At 35.4% G+C, this 8,289-nt stretch overlaps 1 non-coding gene across 1 annotated transcript; it reads right to left on the bottom strand.

Moving 5' to 3' along the window:
- Nucleotides 1–1,750: 1,750 nt before the first annotated feature.
- On the bottom strand, nt 1,751–1,857 carry LOC122454057. Its single transcript, XR_006273278.1, has one exon. It is a non-coding gene; the product is annotated as a U6 spliceosomal RNA (small nuclear RNA).
- Nucleotides 1,858–8,289: the final 6,432 nt, after the last annotated feature.

Below are 8,289 nucleotides of genomic sequence, written 5' to 3'. Positions count from 1 at the left end.
GTTACCAGTTTCTTATTTGTATTTCTAGAAATGTTAATATACATAAAACACATATGTGCATACATGCTAAGTCACTCCAGTTAAGTCCAACTCTTTGTAACCCTAAGGACCGTAGCCTGCTAGGCTTCTCTGTCCATGGGATTCTCCGAGCAAGAATACTACAGTGTGTTGCCATGCCATCCTCCAGGGGAGCTTCCCAACTCAGGAATCATACCCGCGTCTCTTACATCTCCTAAATTGGCAGGTGGGTTCTTTAGCACTAGCTCCCACTGGGAAGCCCAAAGCATATATCTATATCTATATCTATCTATATATATATATATAGAGAGAGAGAGATACATATTTACATAAACACAAGTACACAGACATCCACACATGAATATTTGTCTTCTGTATACTTTTATATAAATAATAATTATACTATGTTTATATCTTGAAAAAAATTCAAATTAAATTATATAAATCTACTTCATTCTTTTTATTGGCTTTATATTATTCTATTTAATGTGTGTATCAAGATATGGTTAATGCCCTCCTACTGGGTAGCTATGTTTGTTTTGATTTTTTCCCATTATAAATAATACTGCAGTGAATATTCTTGCATACAATTCTTTGTGCAATGAAGAATTTCTCTGATTAAAGTAATATGATTTTGGATACATATTTTTGAATTAATCAAGAAAGATTGCTACAATTCATACTTCTATCAAGAAGAGAATGTCTGTTTCTCTACACGCTCACTAATTTTGTGTTATTCAATTTATTTACAGTGATCTCATATGTGTTTTAATTAGCATTAATTTACATACACGTGAAGAATACTATTTTGCATATAATTAAGAATTTGTATTTCTGAAAGGCATTAGTTCTTTATCTTTGTCTATCTTAGATGCTAGTATATGTCCAGTTTTCTCTGCTTTAAAGTTCTCCAGAGTTTGTTGTTTCATCTTTTGATCTCTGGTTTTCTGTTCATTTTCAAATGTAGTTTTCTGATTTTATTTGAAATATAAAATGATGTTTTATATAAGGTCAGTTTTCCAGTATTGCCATTATACTCACTTCCATTAGAAAGGATCTGACACTGATACAGACTTAGTTTTCTTTATTTACTCAGTTCAGTCACTCACTTGTGTCCGGCTCTTTGCATCCCCATGGACTGCAGCACGCCAGGCCTCCTTATCCATCACCAACTCCCGGAGCTTGCTCAAACTCATGTTCTTTGGTGATGCCATCCAACCATCTCATCTTCTGTCGGCCCCTTCTCCTCCTGCCCTCAATCTTCCCCAGCATCAGGGTCTTTTCCAATGAATCTGTTCTTTGCATCAGGTGGCCAGAGTATTGGAGTTTCAGCTTCAGCATCAGTCCTTCCAATGAATATTCAGGACTGACTTCTTTTAGGATGGACTGGTTTGATCTCCTTGCTGTCCAAGGGACTCTCAAGAGTCTTCTCCAACACCACAGTTCAAAGCATCAATTCTTCCGTGCTCAGCTTTCATTATAGTCCAACTCTCTTATTCATGCATGACTACTGGAAAAACCATAGCTTTGATTAGATGGACCTTTGTTGGCAAAGTAATGTCTCTGCTTTTTAAATGAAATGTGAATGGAAAATATCTCCTATGTGTTTTGATTTCCAGTACCTACCTACATAGAATTAATAATACTTCCAAAATTACAGAAATTACAGAAAAGAATAAACCTTCCAAAGTTAGAAACTGTCTAAATTTGAGGTATAAAATGAATATTCATTAAAAATATGGAATACTTCCCAAATTTTGGAGTCATCCTTGCAGAGGGGCCATGCCAGTCTTCTTTGTATAGGTCCAATTTTATCATACGTGCTGCTGAAGTGAGCACTAGACTTAATTTTTCTAGTTATACATTTGTCTATACGGGTATGATTTGTGTGTGTATGTGAGCAAGTGTATGCATGCTCTAGTATTTAATTTAACTTGTTTTACTATTGCATAAGTGTTTTACTTGTTCTGGAGTTGCACTTAATGAAAAGCACTAAAATAATATATAAGTTTTGTGTATACTCTGAGACTTCAGAATATTTCATCTATCTTTATCCAATTCTAAAGTGATGAACTAGAGATAATTTTTTATTATATTAGTAGTTTGGTAATTTCCTTTTTATTTAAGTGTAGTTGACATATTTTACATTAGTTTCAGATGTACAACAGAGTAATTTAATATTTTTATAGATTATAATCCATATAAAGTTATTATAAAGTATTGGCAATATTCCCTATGCTATACCTTATATCCTTGTATCTTTTTTATACTAATTTCTTAATAGTCAGTCCTCACGGTCTTAAAACATGAGATCACTTGCCATTAGAAAGCTCTGTTTTCGAAGTTTAGCATCTTGTTTTTTTACCACATTTTAAAACATATTTAAAATTTTTGCATTTTAAAACATTTATGTTCATGTATTAGCTTCTTTAAACTATAGTTGAAAGGGAATATTTATGTTTGTTACATTTTGCATAAGCCTCTCTCCCTCCCCCTCTCTCTCCAAAGGAAAGCAGGAACAGAAGTCAAGAGGAGAAAAGTAATTGACCCCTTGACCAAGTTGTTCTGTTTGGTGAGGTTGTACCACATTGCCCTTGTGAGGTTTACAGTAAGAGCGGAGCAGAGGTCTGGACTAGAGGGACTAACAGTGTTAGGATCAAAGGACTAATTGTCTGTTTTCTTGAAGTTAGGGTTATTGGCAGCTGCCATTATACCATCCATGCTGCTGTCACCCGGCACAGCCAACCAGCATGCACTAATTGCAGTGGCCTTTTCATCAAGTAAGATCATCCCACTAAACACAAAGAGCTGTCTTTCCATTAGCACAGACAGTAGCTAGCTAGATCAGCTGGGCTCCTTGAGTATGATTGGACTGTCATATTGTTATGATTTGTTCAAGTTTAGAGCATTTAGCAGATACCCTTTGCACCTCTCTTTGTACCTGAATACTATAACCTGACTGCCCCTATCATTTAAGAGGGTACTATAGCTTTTCAAAGTTCAGCAGCGCACAATTGCAAGCAGGCAACTGCTTCCTGACAAGAGATCAATACTGTCCTTCCAAACGCTGGAGTCAAGCTGCTGGGTCTGTCAGGGGGATGTGAGCTGTAATTGGATCACGGATGCTGCGAGTCGTCTGAGCTTCCCTTCAGCTCTGTCACAACTGTCAGAAGTCATCCCTTTGTACGGCTGTCACTGCGGGAGGGTTGGGGCTCTTTTTCCGTTCTAACCCAATGCAAATGTCCACTTAGCAGATGAATATTGAAGATATTAGACACTTCTTTATGCCTTTATGCAAAATAAAGATCTGTGTCATCTGTGAATTTCATGGAAATAAGTTGCAATTTATTCACTGTGAGAAAAGTGAAGTGAAGCCTGTAAAAATGAGAAATTATTTGGTTCAGGCTATTAAAAAAAGGAATATTTTACAGAATAAACAACAATATGCATATATTTTTCTTGAGATGGAAAAACTAAAACTGTGCAGTATTTAGAATGGTCACCTGATATTTAGATAGTATGCATATATATAGATAATACATATATATATATATCTTTTGCTTCCTGTACATTTTCAGAAAAAGGATGAATCTTGAGTAGATTTAAGTCCTTTAAATCATTAAAATTTATTGATAAATATAAGCCCAGTATCTATTTTAAAGTACCAATACAATAAGTTTTAGGGAATGCAGTTTTATTTAGAATCAGGTCAAGGAGTCTCAAAAAAGTTTTTAAGACAGGACAGGCAGTCTCAATAAAAACTAGTATGATGTTTTCATCACAAAAATCTTTCTTCTTAAGTTATTACAAATTAGGTAAAAAGATATGTCCATAGCTGGCAAAATAATCACATAACTAATAAGTGGCTTCTTTTAATTTTAGTCAATTTTGCTTTTGTTTAAAGTACAAACAGTCAATAGAAATACATTATATTTTACTGTTCCTATTCTTATAATGCTGTAGTTTTAAAAATAATGATTAAGTCCTAGATTTGTACAACTTGAGTTATGTACACTTGCAACATGTAGTAAACGTGAAGAACTTTCACCAATGTGGTTTTGGCAATTGTATTTTTAATTCAGGAAATTCCTTTCACAATATTGCAATTGATCCATGAATTTCCCTTGGCTATTCTAGAGTAAAGTACAATCTTAACTTTAAAAAAAATCATTTCTTCCCGTCTCGCTAAGCTGATGTCAGAATCATTTTTTGGATGGAAGACAGGGTAATTTTTGATCTGGGTGGCTGACTTCCTTTTTCTTGAGGTCCAGACCACATACCACCTTCTCTGTCAAGCAGGCAGCCTGCACCAGCCCAGTGACAGAGTAGCATGAACCTTATTTTCCAATATCTAACCTTAGCATTCTGTCACCCACCAGGGTACTCACTGGGTCAGCCCCTCAAATATCCAAAATTTTTCCCCTCCATCTGGCATTACGAGGTGACCTTTACCTCATTTGCAGTGGCTCAAGTTTTTTTGGATGCTAAAATTAGTGGCTGCCAAGATCAAAACATAGGCATTTGACCCGCATTGTGGGGTATGAGAGGGAACCAACTATAAGAAAATGCACATTCATTTAAAAGACAATGTGTTTGAAGTGATTGTAATATATGCTAATCAGGATAAGAAGTATTGCAGTTCCCCTTGCCTCAGTAAGCATTTTTCTTTCAATATGATTTTACAAGAAGCAGGATAAAAATCCTAAGAATATTAAAGTGTTTTACTCCTACAAAATGAATTATTTAGCAATCAAATCTTAGTTGACTATTACTGGTTATAGTTAAATGATCTTCAGTAGTTACCTGGGCAGAGAATATAAGAATGAAGTAAAAATTTTAAACTTTGTTCTTAAAGGTTATTCTTCTGTGATGATAACTGTGAACTTTATATGCAACTCCAGTGACTCAAGTAGGCACTCTCTCTCTCTCTCTTTTTTTCTTAAACATGGTTTATGGCTAATTACATCAAAGATCCAAAACAGTCTTTTTTACATTTGCGTTAATAAGGGTGTCACATGACCACATTGAAGTAGAAGTATACATCAAAGGTGGATTAAAGGTTGGTTAAGCATCAAACCATGTTCCATATGTAAATTTATAGCAATGATGTGCTGTAGAAAGATAGCTTACCCTCTATTTCTCTGCTACTAAATAAAATTAAAAATTCACAACTCTGGTTTATGGGATTTTAAATGAATTTGATCTCTCTTTTGGGCAGGGCAAATAAGTGTTTTGTGATGTATTATTTTATAAAAAAAAAAAAAAGACCATCGTTCTGGCTCATTTAATTTTGCAAGTGAATGATCTAAGATTAACTACAGACTAGTCAGTGCAGTTTAAAAGCTGAAAGCAATTTTCAGCCATAGATGGTAATGCCACATTCAGTCCACAACCGAATGACTCTAAATGACTAAGATTCGAGGTCTTTGTATATGACCACAGGGCCTGATAAAGCCATAGGAACACAGTAAAAGCACAAAAATAGTTCCAATTTATTTGGTGCCATCACCTTAATGAGATTAATACAGACGTGTTCATGTGCCTAATTGGTGATTTTGTTTTAACTAGTAATGAAGGATTAAAACTTCAGGCAACAGGCTGCTTGCTGAAAAGAGGATTTAAGAGGAAAAAAAGATTTTAATTATAAAAAGGAAGCCTGTGAAATATACCACTACAAAGTTCATAGTAATTCTTTTAAAAAAATGAACTGATTAAAATGGATAGCTTGGATTTTTCCTGCCATTTTGGGAGAAAGGGTGATTTGATGAGCAGAACCACATACTGATTTTATTTACCAATAGACCCTTTGGCATACAAGAACATGTAGAACTGTTACTTCCAGTGAAAAAGTGTTAAAACTGAAAAGCATTGGCCCTTAGGGTACTATGGAATTTAGAGTATGTAGAATTTTTTCTAATTTATTTTTTAATGATTTACTACAACTGGATGACCTGTGGCTAGCTGTCCTACTAAATCCCACAGCATCCCAGTAAATCAGAGCTTTTTTGCAGAAACTTCACCTACAACTTGCGATGGGTTTGCTCTCTTCTAAGTCTAGTTGTAACCATTTAAATGCTAACACTATTAAGCATGCTGCCAAAACACAAACACTCAGCCTGAGTCATTAAAATTTAATTATAAGGGGGCAGCTGAGCCCAGTTTGAGTTTTGAGTCTGAAAAATATTATTTAAAAAAACAAAAACAAAAGCTAATAAAAACAAAACTACCCAACCAAACCTGTCAGCATCTGTCTATACTGGCCCAGTGAACTATAGTTAAATAAAATTGGAGGCTTTTTTTTTTTTTTCTCCAGAGTGCAACATCCAGTCCTCACACTAAAACATATTTCGATAATTACTTATCTATCCTAACATAAAAGTGGGCCATTGATTTGCCTCGTCATTGGTGGTGGGTTATATAATCTCTGCTTTAAGTAGTCTTGTGAGCATGTTAATTTTGTCTCTCAGAACAAATAGTAAAATAAAGGGACTATATCCTTCCACTGCCAAATGAATAAAACAATATTATCTAGGTTATTCTTTTCTCCATGAAACTTTGGCCAGTGCAAAGACATCTTTTTGATTACAAAAAAAACACCAAAAAACAAAAAACAGAAATGCAAGAATTTGGTCTTTGATGTTCTATTACAAACCACTTTAAAAGGACTCTGGGTAGTGATACAGTGCAGTGTAAGATGCTACCTTCCCAGAGAATGAAGACAGAAATATATTTTACATTTCTTGTCAGATTGAACTTTAAGACATCCTGACTGCTTTCTCTATAATTTAAACATCACAGCCAAAATGGCAACATGCTTTGTTCAGTTCCAGTTGTGTGGAGTTTTAGTGCTTCATTGATTCAGAGGAAGGCTGAGGCTGGCACGGGGAGCAGGGCGACGGAATCACACTCTCACTGCAGCGTGTGAAGCCATTATATCTGGGACCAGAATGTCACCGTGGTCTCAATGGTTCGTCAGCTGAAGGATATGGTTAACAAATGTAAAACCAAACTTCAGAGGAGCTGGTTTTCTGTGCTAAGTGATCTGTATTCCCTCTGAATTTACTTTCCCCTAACCCCGTGAAATTAACAGTACTTTCTGACATTCGACCCCCTGACCTCACACATAATAAGAATTTAAAAAGCACCATGCATGAGTGTGTCTCTGTAATGCAAAACTGGGAAAAATGACCATGTCACAGTTTTATTATACAAAACCTTCTCAATCTCCATTGCATGCTTCATATATGAGTGCTCAGTTTAAAGTTATTATAAAGAAAAACACAATTTTAAGAGTCATAATTCACTGTTCGTGACTTTTATAGACAATAAATTGTAGCAAATACATATTGCTACCAAAAAGCTTTGTACTCCATTAATGCAGATATTTACCAAGATGAGTGTTCAAAATAGTCCCCTAGAAGACTGATAGTTCAAAGGAAGGGGCTTCCAGGGAGCTGGTTACCAAGGGTGCAAGTGCATGCACAATGTGTAGGTCTCAAGGTTTAAGAGGCAGAAGCGGGGAAGTGTTATGTGGAAATGATTTTGTGTTATCAGGCTCAGGGGATGACAGCATACAAGAGTAAGAACAAGGTGCTATGTGGCTTTTTCTTCACTGTGAAGTAAAGATTGGCAGCTGGAAGTAAGGCTTACAGACAGACCTGCACACAGGACCTCTTCACCTAGGACTCATAATCACTACTCAAAGGAAAATGCATTTACCAGGGAAAAGCGGCTGTAGCCATCAGAAGTGTTCTTAAAACACCACTTAAATATCACTTTATACGCTATTACTTGCAAACTGTGGCTTCATATTAAATTATACTTGCATAGGCTTTTGCCTAGGTTCTGATAATGCTTTTGAGGTTGCATTGGTGAAGAAGAATTTAGGCTGCTTCACAAGAGACGTGACCAGAATACTCCATGCTGCTGACAGTGACAGGGTGAAAAATTGCAGAACTGTACTTTCTTTCCCCATATAGATTGTAATTTTAATTGTCATTGTGGCCCTTCTGTTTTAATTATGGGACTTCTTTGATATATACCAGGACATCGTATTGAATGAAAATATGGTGCTATAATAGTCTCTTTATAATTAATGACCACATGTAGATCTTGGTGCATAAAAGGGAAGGAATAAATGAACAATTTATTTAACTAGGTTTTGGATTTCTTTCTGTCTTCCAGTGAATATAAAATGATCCTGGGGTTTCTGAGAATGTTTGATATAAGAACTGCACAGAATATATATTAAAATTACTTTAGGCTGGATTA

This window comes from Cervus canadensis, chromosome 15 (assembly GCF_019320065.1).
Source record: "Cervus canadensis isolate Bull #8, Minnesota chromosome 15, ASM1932006v1, whole genome shotgun sequence".
Taxonomy (NCBI): Eukaryota; Metazoa; Chordata; class Mammalia; order Artiodactyla; family Cervidae; genus Cervus; species Cervus canadensis.
Note: the sequence above shows the minus strand (reverse complement) of the source record. Positions and strands in the feature narration are given on the sequence as shown.